Below are 15,113 nucleotides of genomic sequence, written 5' to 3'. Positions count from 1 at the left end.
TCGAGATCAACCGAGATACATATACGCTTAAGTAAATGATAGATACATTGTTGATAGATTTCGTATCTTCACTAATTCCCGTTTATCCATTTTTCTGCCTCCTCTTCTTCCTTTCCTAAATATTTCTTTTTATTTCGATCTCATTAGTAAAATGTTATGCGTGCTTCTTTTTCTCTCTCTCTCTCTCTCTCTCTCTCTCTCTCTCTCTCTCTCTCTCTCTCTCTCTCTCTAACACCCATCTTTATCGCTCTCCTTATTCCTTTCTCTTTCTTTCTTTTAGCTGAGAGAGAGAGAGAGAGAGAAGGGGGAAGGGGATGAAGGTACGATATGTTTTCCTCTCTCTCTCTCTCTCTCTCTCTCTCTCTCTCTCTCTCTCTCTCTCTCTCTCTCTCTCTCTCTCTCTCTCTCTCTCTCAGCTGACATTTTAAAGATGATGGAAGAAAGGAAAAGGAGAAGGAGGAACACAAAGCAACACAAAGGAAGAACAAACAGCAGCAGACCTGCTGGTCCTTACGAGGCTGTTTGTGACAAGCTACACTAACTATCTAATCAAAAGTGGAAGATGAAGGACACGAAAGGCGAAGGCTCCTCCCCACCCCCATATCCCTCCAGCCAAAGCTGGCAGGAAAGGAAAAAGAACCATGCAGCATTGAAAAACTGCATGGAAATTATATAGGAAAGAGGAAAGAACTACCATTACTGCTACCACTAACCGGGCGATAAAAGCGGACAAGGACACCAGTATACGAAATAACTTAACGTTATTACGACAATGAGTAATATCTTAGTTGCTGGTTGGATTCAAAACACTTGTCTAATCTATTCTTGAAGGCCGTAACTGTTGTACTATCAACGACATCACAGGGAAAAAAGTTCCAAACATTAACAACTCGATTGAAGAAGAAGTGTTTAGCTTCGTGCGACGAGAATATTTTACCACTTATCTTCAAATTGTGATATCTTCTTGTTCTATTTGATCGATCAATTGTGAAGTAATCTTCCGCATTAATATCACTGAATCATTTAAACATTTTAAACACTTCTATTAGATCGCCTCGCATTCTTCGTTTTGATAGACTGAATAAATTTACTTCTTTACGCCTTTTTTTTTTTTTTACAACAAAGGAGGCAGCTCAAGGGCACACAAAAAATGAGAACAATAATAAAAAAAAAATCCCGCTACTCGCTGCTCCTAAAAAAGAAACAAAAGAGGTGTCCTAAAGCAAGGTCAAATTCGGGAGGAGAGATGTCCTGATACTCTCCTCTTGAAAGAGTTCAAGTCGTAGGCAGGAGGATAAATTTCTCAACCTAGGAATCATCTTTGTTACTCTTCGTTGAACCCGTTCCAACTTTTCTATGTCTATTCTGTAGTAGGGAGACCAAAACTGGGTCGAACCAATTAATTATACAGTTTTAATATTACTTTTTTTCCGATTTATTATTAAAGACTCGTCCGATGGAGCCAACCAATTTGTTTGCAGTTTTAGTTACCTCTGAACAATGCTGACCGGACTTTAAATCGCTTGATATAGTGATTCCAAGATCCTTTTCTTTACTTACTGGAGAAAGTTGTTTGCCATTCATTACGTACCGAACGCGATTCTTATTTTTTCCGATGTGCAACACTTTACATTTGTCAACGTTAAATTTCATTTGCCATTGATTGGCCCAACGTGCAAGTCGATCTAGATCTGATTGTAAAGCTTCTTCGTCGAGTGTTGCAGTTACTTTACTAGCAATTTTTGTGTCATCATCAAATGTTGATACTTTGCAATTGAGCCCATCATCGATATCATTAACATAAATTAAGAAGAGCATGGGACCAAGGACTGATCCTTGAGGTACGCCGCTTCTGACGTCAAGCCAGTTAGATGTAACACCGTTTAGAACTGCTCTCTGTTTCCGCTCAGAGAGCCAGTCCACAAGCCAATTGTGAATGTTACCCGAGATACCGTGCGCCAATGGTTTGCTTAGCAATCGTTGGTGGGGGACCTTATCAAATGCCTTCTGAAAATCCAAATATATGATATCTACTGATCTGCTTTCATCGAACACCTCAAAAATATAATGAAAAAAATCAAGTAAGCTAGTTAAACACGAACGTTAACTACGGAAGCCATGTTGCGAATTATTTATCATATTATTTTCTTCGAAAAATTTCACCATATTGTCGCGAATGATATTCTCCATTAACTTACAAACAATCGATGTCAGGCTAATTGGTCCATATTTCCTGGATGAGACTTGTCCCCCTTTTGGAAAATTGGTGTGACATTTGCAAGTTTCCAAACTGACGAAACTTTTCCAGCTGTTAAAGATTTATTGAATATGATGGAGAGCGGTTTACAAATTTGATGTTTGATTTCTTATAAGACCCTAGGGGATTTTTGTCTGGACCAGGAGCTTTGTTTACTTTAATCTTTTCAATTGTGCGTAAAATGTCACTTTCTACGATGAGCACGCCACTTAACATCTTTTCGGTCCTTCTAACCTCCGGCGGTTGAGGTGATAAACAATCTTCGTCGGTAAATACGGATGCGAAAAGTTATTTAGGATTGTAGCCATTTCATTTTCATCGTTCGTGTAGTTACCATTATCATTAGCAAGAGGTCCGATACCACAAGTGAGTGACTTTTTATTATTTACATAGCTAAAAAAATTCTTTAGGATTAGATTTACTCGTTTCCGCTATATATTCTTCAAGATTTTTCTTGCTTCCTTTTATTAATCTTGGTTTCGCGGCGAATTCTTTCCAACTCTAGTTTGTCAGCCTCACTCAGAGTCGATATGTATTTACTGTATACGTGTTTTTTTAAGAGATAGGCTATTTTGAATTTCGTTATTCCACCATTTGGGTTTCTTCTTAAAAACTGAACGTCTGTTACGATAGGGTACGCATATGCTTATGGCATTGTTCAATATTGTGGTGAAGGTCCCCAAAGATTTATCAATATCTGTTTCCGCCGAGATTTCAGTCCAGTCAGAATTATTTAAAATTGATCGGAGTCTTACGAAATTCGCTCTCTGATAATCAAGCACCTTTTCTTTGCTAGGAGTTACTTTACTTTCTTTCATATTGATGCTGAATGTGATTGTTCGGTGATCGCTAGAACTAAAAATTAATCCAACATTTACTTCGTTAACTAGATCAACTGTCGTTGAAAAGATAAGGTCAAGTATATTATTTTCCCGAGTCGGTTCTTGAACGTGTTGATGTAAATCACTTTCTAGTAAATTTGTGTACAGGTCGAGCCCTTTATGACAGTTCAACGGATTACCCCATCTTTTCACTGGCAAGTTAAAGTCCCCAACAATTACTGCCTCGCAACTGCTACTTGTTTCAAATAATAATTCACTTAATGCGTAGTCGATATCAAGAGTCTGCCTTGGCGGTCTGTAGATAAGTCCAATTACTATTTTACGAGATTTATTTTTAATTTCAATGAAGACCGTGTCTACATTGGTTTCAATATCTGTTTTCACGGATACTGGATGGAGAGAGTTGTGGATATAAAAGATAACGCCTCCACCCTGTCTGTTCTCTCTTTCATGACTAAAGATGGTATAACCCGGTAATCCATATTCCGCAATGAAATCTCTATTTGAAGTGCCTATCCAAGATTCTGTGACACCGATGATGTGATAATGATTTGTAGCTGCGAGGACTTCTAAGTCTTCAAATTTGTTACGTAGGCTGCGAGCGTTTACATAGCAAGCTTTAATGTGATTCGAGTCGAGGGTTTCGCGGGTCGAGTGCTCCCTTACGGTGGATGGAGACGAAGAAGAATCAACGCGTGGAACAATTTCAAACAAGCAAGGAGTGAATATACAAACATTAGAAGAGAAGAAAAACGGAAATATGAAAAAGATATAATCGACAAATGCAAAGACCAACCTAAATTATTTTATAGACATGTAAACGGCAAATTAAAGAATAGAAAAACAATCGATCAACTGAAAATGGATGGAACTACATATGAAGACCCAGCAGAGATGGCAGAAGTGATGAACAACAGTTTTCATAGAGTTTTCACAAAGGAAGACGAATTCGTACAACCACCGGGCCAGGAAAATGGAAGGGTTATGCAGGAGATACAGTTAACGGTGCAGGAGGTCAAGGAAAGCTTGAACAAGCTGGATGTAAGAAAGACGACAGGGCCGGATGGAGTATCAGGCTGGATCCTGAAAGAATGTAGTGAGCAACTTGCAGAGAAACTGCACTCTATAATGAGCGCCTCCCTGAGTGAGGAAGGGTACCACAAGATTGGAAGAGAGCAAACATAGTGCCAATTTATAAAGGAGGTAAGAGAGAGGACCCATTAAATTACAGACCGGTATCACTCACTAGTGTGGTTGCGAAGATATGTGAGAGGCTGGTTAATACCAGGTGGTCGGATTTTTTGGAAAGTGAGAGAATTATCTCGGATTGCCAGTTTGGATTCAGGAGAGGGATATCATGTGTCTCCAACTTGTTGTGTTATTACTCAAGGGTGACAGATTTAATACAGGAGAGAGAAGGCTGGGGGATGGAGTGTACGTAGATTTGAAAAAGGCATTCGACAAAGTACCGCATAGAAGACTAATCTGGAAGATTAAAAATAAGGGTGGAGTTGGTCATGGACTGATTAAGTGGCTGGAGGACTTCCTAGCTAACAGGGAAATGAGGAGAATAATCAAGGACAAGTTTTCCAACTGGTGCCCAGTGAGGAGTGGGGTCGCACAAGGTTCGGTGCTGGCGCCAATAATGTTTGCTGTTTATATAAATGATATGGTGGAAGGAGTGACCAGCTATGTGAGTTTGTTTGCAGATGATGCAAAGCTATTGAGACGAGTCAATGATGTGAAAGACTGTGAGGCATTGCAGAGGGACCTGGACAAAATATGGGAGTGGAGTGGTACATGGCAGATGGAATTCAACCTTGGGAAATGTAAAAAAAATAGAGTTTGGTAGGAGTGGTAGAAGATGTGAATATGAATATAAGATGGGAAGTGAGATAATATGCAGAGGAATGGAAGAAAAAAATTTGGGAGTGACTATCTCAGAGAATATGTCACCGGACAAACACATCAACAGGATAACGGGACAAACTACGAATTTGTTGAGGAACATAAGGACGGCATTTGTGTATTTGGACGAAGAGATGTTGAAGAAAATAAGAGTTACAATGATAAGACCAAGGTTGGAGTATGCAGCAGTGGTCTGGTCTCCTCACGAAAAGAAGAATATAAGAAAGCTGGAAAGAGTACAGAGAATGGCAACTAAGATGGTACCGGAACTTAGGGATCGGACTTACGAGGAGAGACTCAATAGCATGGGGCTCACAACCCTGGAGAGAAGAAGGGAGAGAGGAAACCTGATAGCGGTGTACAGGGTGGCGAGCGGGGTGGAGAATCTGGACAGAGAGGACCTGTGTGTGTGGAGCGAGAGAGAAACGAGAGGACATGGAAAGAAGTTGAGGGCGACCACGTGTAGGCGAGATGTGAAAAAGTTTAGCTTCCCAAACAGAAGCATTGAGCTGTGGAATGGACTGGAGGAGGAGGTGGTTTGTGCAAGAAACATTCATGATTTTAAGGAAAAGTTGGATAAGAGAGGATATGGAGACGGGACAGCGCGAACGTAGCTCTTTTCCCGTATGTCACAACTAGGTGAATACAACTAGGTAAATACACACACTCACAGAGGGAGAGAGAGGAAGACAGAAAAATAAAACACACACACACACACACAAAGAGAGAGAGAGAAAAATAAAAATAATACACACACACACACACACACACCTTCAGCGACCTCATCAAAACCCTCGGCAGGCGCATCCGAGAGAGGACGGGGGAAAAGCGGGAAACAGAGTGGCTGCGGCAGCGGGTCAGCCTCGCAGTGATCCGCGGGAACGCAGCAGCGCTATGCCAGCAGCGCCCCACATAAGAACCAACTCGTCCTTTATTTTGTTATTCTTTATGTATAATTCTTTAGTTTTGGTATTATTTATCTGTAGTATAGTAAAAGATATGGTTGAGTGCCACAGTCATCGGCGTTCCGGCAGGGGCCGATGAATTGTCTGAACAATCTAACCGATTGTTCCCATCGTAACTCCCTTCCGGTTGGTGTCTCTTTATAAAACACACACACACACACACACACACACACACACACACACACACACACACATGAGCAGCCGTCCGGGTCACACGTGTCGACCCGTGCTCCCGCTCTCTCGGGCCAGATCAGGCCGAGCTGACCTAAAGCCCCTGCGCGGCCACCCTCACCTCGTCGCCCGCTGTGCTGTGGGAGTCCTCTGCGGCTACGCCACCTCGACCCTCGTGTTGCTGTTGCCATTCACTGTGGCTACAGGTAGTGCGTTGGTGTCAGCCTCCGGCCCCTCCTCGAGCCCCGAGTCGCCGTGGACGTCCTCTGTGGCTACTGGTGAGGTGCTCGTGTGTGCAGCCGCCCCGTCACCTCGACGCCCGTGTTGCTGTGGTCGCCCTCTGCGGCTACGGGCAGTGTGTTAGCTTGTGCTGCCGTGCCATGGCTTCGACGTCCGTGTTGCTCTTGGCGTTTTCTACGGCTACAGGTAGTGCATTAGTGCCGGCTGCCGTCCCCTCACCTCGACTCCCGTGTCGCCGTGGTCATCCTCTGCGACTACGAGCAGTGTGTGCCGCTATGCTGTTGCTGCTGCAAGCGGCCTCTACGTCTTCGTGTCTTTGTGTGTGTCTCCACCCCCCCCCCCCCCTCACCGACGCCCTCGCCGCCGTGGGCTGCCATTGTGGGCGCCGGAGCCCGCATCCCGCCCATCGCGACGCCCGTTTCCCTGGGAGCCGCCCCAGCTGGGGCCAGCCCGTTTCCCCAAGCTGCGCCGTCCATACTCCAGCGTGCCGCGCCCTCGGCCTTTCATCGCACGCCCCACGTGGCGGCCACTCCCAGACGTGAGTAGCAAGGAAATCCCCCGGGGAACCCCTCTCAGGCGACTCTTGGGAGAGATTTTCTCCTGCGCAGCGGAAATCCTCCTCCTTGACCTACCCCCACCTCCCTCATCTCTCTCTCTCTCTCTCTCTCTCTCTCTCTCTCTCTCTCTCTCTCTCTCTCTCTCTCTCTCTCTCTCTCTCTCTCTCTCTCTCTCTCTCTCTCTCTCTCTCACACACACACACACACACACACACACAACAACACCAACAACAACAACGTCACACCCACCCACAGACCCACGGCCACCCCTACCTTCTAGCCTTTCCTCCCACCAAGCACCTGGGCACTCCGCTTCCCTCCCCCACTCCCCTCATACCTCACACCTCTCTCCTAGTCCCCTCACCTGCACACCTGCTACTACGGTAAGCCTCACCTGCCACACCCTTTTTCCTCCCCAGACCTTCCCCAGCTAATGCCTCTGCCCAACTTCTCATCACCTCACTTACTACCCGTCCCTTCTCTCACCCCCCACCCCCCCGCCACACACACACACACACACACACACACACACACACACACACACACACACACACACACTAAGTACCCTCCCCCACTCATCCCCACCTCCACCTCTCTCCTCTCCTTCCACCCTCCACCTGCTACTGTAAGCCTCACTTGCCACACCCCTTCTCTTTCCCATTCCCTTTCTCGCTAATGCCTCCACCCTCTCTCTCTCTCTCTCTCTCTCTCTCTCTCTCTCTCTCTCTCTCTCTCTCTCTCTCTCTCTCTCTCTCTCTCTCTCTCTCTCTCTCTCTTATACACACAGACACACACAAAGAGAGAGATACACACACACATGAGCAGTCGTCCGGGTCACACGTGTCGACCCGTGCTCCCGCTCTCTCGGGCCAGGTCAGGCCGAGCCATAGACTCCTTTAAGGAGTCTATGGGCCGAGCTGACCTAAAGCCACTGCGCGGCTACCCTCACCTCGTCGCCCGCTGTGCTGTGGGAGTCCTCTGCTGCTACGCCACCTCGACGCCCGTGTTGCTGTTGCCATTCACTGTGGCTACAGGTAGTGCGTTGGTGTCAGCCTCCGTCCCCACCTCGAGCCCCGTGTCGCCGTGGACGTCCTCTGTGGCTACTGGTGAAGTGCTTGTGTGTGCAGCCGCCCCATCACCTCGACTCCCGTGTCGCCGTGGGCATCCTCTGCGACTACGAGCAGTGTGTGCCGCTACGCCCTTGCTGCTGCAAGCGGCCTCTACGTCTTCGTGTCCTTGCGTGTGTCTCCCCCCCCCCCCCCCCTCACCGACGCCCTCGCCGCCGTGGGCTGCCATTGTGGGCGCCGGAGCCCGCATCCCGCCAATCGCGACGCCCGTTTCCCTGGGAGCCGCCCCAGCTGGGGCCAGCCCGTTTCCCCCAGCTGCGCCGTCCATACTCCAGCGTGCCGCGCCCTCGGCCTTTCATCGCGCGCCCCACGTGGCGGCCACTCCCAGACGTGAATAGCAAGAAAATCCCCCGGGGAACCCCTCTCAGGCGACTCCTCGGAGAGATTTTCTCCTGCGCAGCGGAAATCCTCCTCCTTGACCTATCCCCACCTCCCTCATCTCTCTCTCTCTCTCTCTCTCTCTCTCTCTCTCTCTCTCTCTCTCTCTCTCTCTCTCTCTCTCTCTCTCTCTCTCTCTCTCTCTCTCTCTCTCTCTCTCTCTCTCTCTCTCTCTCACACACACACACACACACACACTCACAACAACAACAACAATAACGTCACACCCACCCACAGACCCACGGCCACCCCTACCTTCTAGCCTTTCCTCCCACCAAGCACCTGGGCACTCCGCTTCCCTCCCCCCCTCCCCTCATACCTCACACCTCTCTCCTAGTCCCCTCACCTGCACACCTGCTACGGTAAGCCTCACCTGCCACACCCTTTTTCCTCCCCAGACCTTCCCCAGCTAATACCTCTGCCCACCTTCTCATCACCTCACTTACTACCCGTCCCTTCTCTCACCCCCCCCTCCCCCGTCACGAACACACACACACACACACACACACACACACACACACACACACACACACACACACACACACACTAAGTACTCTCCCCGACTCATCCCCACACCTCACACCTCTCTCCTATAGTCCTTCCACCCTCCACACCTGCTAGTGTAAGCCTCACTTGCCACACCCCTTCTCTTTCCCATTCCCTTTCTAGCTAATGCCGCCACCCTCCCCCCCTCTCTCTCACTCTCTCTCTCTCTCTCTCTCTCTCTCTCTCTCTCTCTCTCTCTCTCTCTCTCTCTCTCTCTCTCTCTCTCTCTCTCTCTCTCTCTCTCTCTTATACACACACACACACACACACACACACAGGCCGCCGAGTTGTCCCCGCCTCCCCCCCTCGCCGCAAGTGTCACGCGTTACCCCCTCCCCCCACGTCATGGCAGCCACCGCCTCACCCACTCCACCAGCCCTAGGGTAGCCACCGCCATACCCAAGCTGCCCCCGCGAGACCGGCCACGCGTCAGGCGCCTTGCACCATGGCACCCGCATGTCCCGCAGGCCGGGCATGCGTGGTGTGGGGACACTAACGCCACCAACGCCCGCAACGGAGCCACGACCTGCCGCCCTTGCAGGAGTTCTTTCGGCAACTGTCCTCAGGTTCGCGGCGGCCGCACGTCCTGTGCACCATGCCGGATGCGTCGCTGTCTCGAGGCTGGATTGCACGCAGACCCGGGGCCTAGCAGCCAGTGGCCAACCGAGGATGAGCTCCACTGCTCTACCTGCAATCAAGTCAACCGGCCCAAGCAGACCCTGAAATGCGCTGAGTGCGACCGCTCCCACCACCTCACCAGCGTTGGCATCACACAAGCCCAGGCTTCCCAGCTACCAACCTGGCACTGCGACGCCTGCCTCCGTGACGTCAACCTGCGTGACGCAGTCCACGACGCATCCGCGGAGAACGAGGCGCCACCTGACGATATGGCCACGGAGCTAGCCGACCTTAAAGCAAGCAACAGGTTGCTGCAGCACATCCCCAAAAGACACCGTCACCGGGTTGCCTCCGACCTTGCCGTTCAGCTGGGCGTCGGTGTGAGGATGGGCTGCGAGGCGGCGGTCCACGCCGTGCGAGAGTACGTCGACACCCATAATGGAACCCCCAACCATGTCATCGCGAGACTCGACCTCACCAATGCTTTCAACTCCGTTCACAGGTCGGTAGTGCTCCGAGAGGTTATCCGACGTTTCCCCGCTGCCGCACCACTGGTGTCACAAGCCTACTCACAGCCTTCGCCCCTCCACCTTTGGTCCAGCCGCGGCGTGCAGCAAGGCGACCCTTTGGGCCCGATACTCTTCGCCCTCGCGGTGGATCCGGCCTTACAGACCCTCAGATCGCCCCTCAATCTGTGGTTCCTTGATGACGGCACCTTAGCTGGGCCCATAGAGACCGTCACTGCCGACCTGCACCGCCTTTTCCCGACCCTCCGAGAATTAGGCCTCGAGATCAACTCGCGTAAATGCGAGATCACCCATCTCGACGGCCAAGGGGGCACCAGCACGGAAGGAGAAGGCCAGACTTTACGTGCAGAAGCAAACGAAGCCTGCAGGAGGGACGGCGCCGCCCACTACACCAACGACGGAGCCTCCGCCGACAACGACGCGAGCGCCGGCCCTCATATCGACACATTCCTCAGTGTCGCCCACCCAACACCCCTCACAAGCCTCTCCATCCTGGGCGCCCGTATTCACGCCCACGGCAAAGAAGCAGCCTTAACCAATATCGAGGATATCACCAGGACGCTCATGCCAAGCTGCCTCTTCTTCCTGTCAAGGTACGCAGCAGTGCCGAGAGCCACGTACCTGCTGCGCGCAGCACCAATCTACACGGTTGGAGAGTCCTTGCGGGCCATCGTCGAGCTGATGCGGGAAACGACTTCACGCAGCTGCAACGTACAGCTTGACGACGACGCTTGGCCTCAGGCCTCCCTGCCGCTGCGGTTTGGAGGTTTAGGCGTGAGACGGCTGGCCGACGTGGCACTGCCCGCCTACACCGCCTCGGTAGAAGCTTCGCGGGACATGGTCTGTACCATTAACCGCCGTCCCAACGGCGACAGATCGGCCCGTCTGGCCTCTGCCATGGACGCCTACACCACAAACCAGTGCCCGAATATATATATATATATATATATATATATATATATATATATATATGTATATATATATATATATATATATATATATATATATATATATATATATATATATATATATATATATATATATATATATATATATATATATATACACACACACACACAACTACGTGTATGAAGGTAACGCTGTCGCCATCCTACGAAAAGCGCGCCAAACTTAATGACCGTTGCCCGTGGGCATGGGCGTGGGCGTGTCAGTGACCCGAGATCAGGTGAAGGAGGAGGAAGTGCACGACGACACACGAGTGGAATGACGAAATGCTTTGGGTTTCATCAACAAACAACAGACCAAGGTAAGAACAATATTGTGGTCGTCTGTCTAAACGTAATGATGAGATTTATGATAATAGAGGAGTTGCAACATTGAGCGTATCTTTTGTAATATAATGTACCCAGCAGCCTTCCTTAACCCCCTCCCCCCCCTCAGCTGTGTCCTGGCCCTTCTACCCTCCTAGGTCAGCACCCCACCAGTTTATTATAGCATCACCACTCTGCCCAAAACTGTGTGCTGTATGAGAGGTACGTAAATGTACTTTGTTCTCTACTCCAGAAATACGTCTTAATTAACTTTTTTTCAGGAGCAATCTATTATTTTAAAGTTTACTTTTGCGAGATAGCCTACTGTTATATTCACTTGTGTTTTATGTCGTCCAGCATCCAATGTTAAAATGCTTATATTTATGATGCTTAAAATATATAGCAGTAATAAGTAGGTATAACATAATCGAAGTATACACAAGCTATAGGCGCACCTAACTTCATCATAGCCGATCCAGGATTCAGGACGTTTCCTAAGGTAGAGGAGGTAGTTTTACATATAATTGTATTTCGTAAAGAATCCTTATAACTAAAAACTAGCTAAAATTATGAGTATTCTTTTTCTTGAACGCAACATTGAATAAACAACAGAACAACAATATGAAAATATGTATAGCACCGTTGCCAAATTCTCGTACTCAGAAATTAGTATTACCCGGTTTCTGACGCCTAACTATTGCCAAGAAACATGAGAATCTATTTTTTTTTTCGATAACTATAAATTAGTTTCGTTATTGGAACCCAGAAGACATTTCGGGGGCAGGGAGTCGAGAAATATAATCGGCTGAGTACGACGATCTGGCAAGTGTCTGTAGCCCAAGGCAGAAGCGCCCGCTATTTTGTGGGTATCAGATACCTTAAATAGCATAGTTTTACTGCATAAAGCAGCTCGTGTCACTTATTGTGACTTCGTGAGCTTTCATATTTATCTTTTTGTGTATATTTCATGGTGGCAAAACTTCAATTATTAGTTTCATTTTTACCAGTGACAGGAATTTGTGACTGTTTTTCACAATAGAATTTCACTCTAATAAGTGAATCAGACTCCACATAAATATTGCCAGTGTGTGTATGAATGAATACAAAGATAAGCAAATACTTTGGTTTAACTCTAGGATGTCTCATGGATCATTAGCCAATACAAAGATAAGCACATACTTTGATTTAACTCTAGGATGTCTCATGGATCATTAGCCAATACAAAGATAAGCACATACTCGGATTTAACTCTAAGATGTCTCATGGATCATTAGCTCGCTACCTATTATGGCCCCCAAAACAGTCCGTTCGCTAAGTCTGCACCCCACATTTTGGTGATGTTAGGTGTGCAAATTCATAGCCTACTCCGGTAGAAAATCCTCTCTCTCTCTCTCTCTCTCTCTCTCTCTCTCTCTCTCTCTCTCTCTCTCTCTCTCTCTCTCTCTCTCTCTCTCTCTCTCACACACACACACACACACACACACACACACCTTATTAGTCTAGCTTTCCACATCTTAACTCATTCCGTAGCATTTCCATATTTCAATTTTTCCAATATTTAAACGTGGGAGATGATGATGATGATGTGTGTGTGTGTGTGTGTGTGTGTGTGTGTGTGTGAGAGAGTATTGTTTTCCGGAGTAGGCTACCAGTAACTGTGTATTTAGCGAAATAATAACCTACTGTTTTGTAACGGGCTTGCCAGGGGGCGTTTAAAGGGCGTTCATTAAGACTTCAGCTTCCTTAAGGCGAATTATATTCGTAGCCTATATGTACAAGACGCGTCGGGCGAGGCGACTGTCGTTGTGTCAGTGGGACTCTCGTGAAGGGTGACGAGTTACAGGTTGGAAAATAATTGTTACAATTGGTCACGTACGTCAAGGTGACCTCTGCGCACCATCGAAATGCGAAGTATACAAAACTGAGACGGTAAAAACTGACGGACGACATTCCTATAAGGTGGCGTGATCTATCTGTCGTGGGTTTTTCCATTGACAATTGTATGCCTAGATCGTGGTGATATTAAATAATAATAATAATAATACATTGATATCCTACTATAACACTGCTCGGTCACCTACCAGCGATCGCGACCTCGCGATATACAAAAATCTAAACAGCAGTCTAGTTACCATGAACACACATAGTGGGAGTTTGTCAAGCAGACTGCCTATGATACAATTACATTAAAACACTGGCTATGTAAGAACATATGTGGAGTTATAATATAAATAGTGAGAGGTAAACCACAACGTGTGTGACATGAAACATAAGAAATATATCAAAAGATAAATATAAGGACACATGTAAAAGAAACTAACAATTTGGCATAGTTACAGACAATGAAACGTTGATCTAGCTCCTAAAAAAATACAGTAGTGAAACATACAGTAGTGAAACAGAGTACAATGTTAAGTATAGGAGCAGGGGAATGCCAGGTTTCTGTCCTCTGACTTGTCTGAGAAAAGGAAAAACTACCTTGCCAATGGCCTCTCTGCATCCAGTCGTGCAGGACAGAGTTCCTCCTAATAAGGTAGCACATGACGACGAGACTAACGAACATCAGAAACATTGGCACAAAAAATCCAGGGTACAGGTAGGGGAGATGCAAGTATTCAGGCAGCGTTTACTCCAGGGTTTCTGCAAACTCTGTATTGTTTGCGAAAGACAATGAATTAAGGGAATTAGTCACATAAGAGATGCAGGAGAAGTGAATGTGCCTCAAACACGTCCGCTTACGCTCCTTGAAATAAATCCCAGTACCCTATTTGCTCGATTTCTAGCTTGAATGCATTGCGCCCTTGGACGGAGATCAGAGCTCACTAAGACCCCTAAATCTCTCTCGTACCCAGACCTGCTTATGAGAATGTCATTTAGGGTAGGCGGTGGCCGAAGTGATAGCGTACTGGACCCACATTCGCCGCGTGATGGACGACGCGGGTTCGAATCCTCACGCTACCACTCGGATTTTTCAGTCACCGCCGAGTGGCTTAAAACTACCCACATGCTGTCCTGAAGACCACCCATCAACCCGGACTCTAGAGGAAGCCGTCCAAGCGAATCAAGAACGAGTTCCGGGGGGCAGCATGAGCCAATGCAAGATGGCGCCACTATAAACACACGCCTGCGCCAGAACGGGCTGGGCCGACCATCAGGCCCCACCTGGAAGAAGCCTTGGGCCGACCATCAGGCCCCACCGGGAAGATGCCTACCGGCGCAATAGGCAACAACGTAGAAAAAAAAAAATAGTTGTGAGAGGGGTTGCTCCTACCTACACTCAGAATACTGCACTTTCCTACATTGAACTCCATTTGCCATTTATCCGCCCAGTCATACAATCGGTTTAGTTCATCCTGAAGAATACTAGCGTCCTGATACGACTCAATTACTCTACCGATCTTGGTATCATCTGCAAACTTACTGACATCACTATTAATTCCTGTATCTAGATCATTGATATAAATAATAAAAAAGAGTGGACCTAATACCGAACCTTGTGGGACCCCACTCGTAACACATCCCCAGTCAGATCCTTTACCATTGATTTGCACTCTTCGCTTCCTATTGCTAAGCCACGCCTTGACCCAGTTCAAAACTTTACCCTCTACACCGAGAGCCTGTAATTTAAGCAACAGTCGTTGGTTAGGAGCTTTGTCAAACGCGTTACTAAAATCAAGATAGATTACATCATAATATGTATCTCTGT

This window comes from Eriocheir sinensis, chromosome 53 (assembly GCF_024679095.1).
Source record: "Eriocheir sinensis breed Jianghai 21 chromosome 53, ASM2467909v1, whole genome shotgun sequence".
NCBI classification, from domain to species: Eukaryota; Metazoa; Arthropoda; class Malacostraca; order Decapoda; family Varunidae; genus Eriocheir; species Eriocheir sinensis.
Note: the sequence above shows the minus strand (reverse complement) of the source record.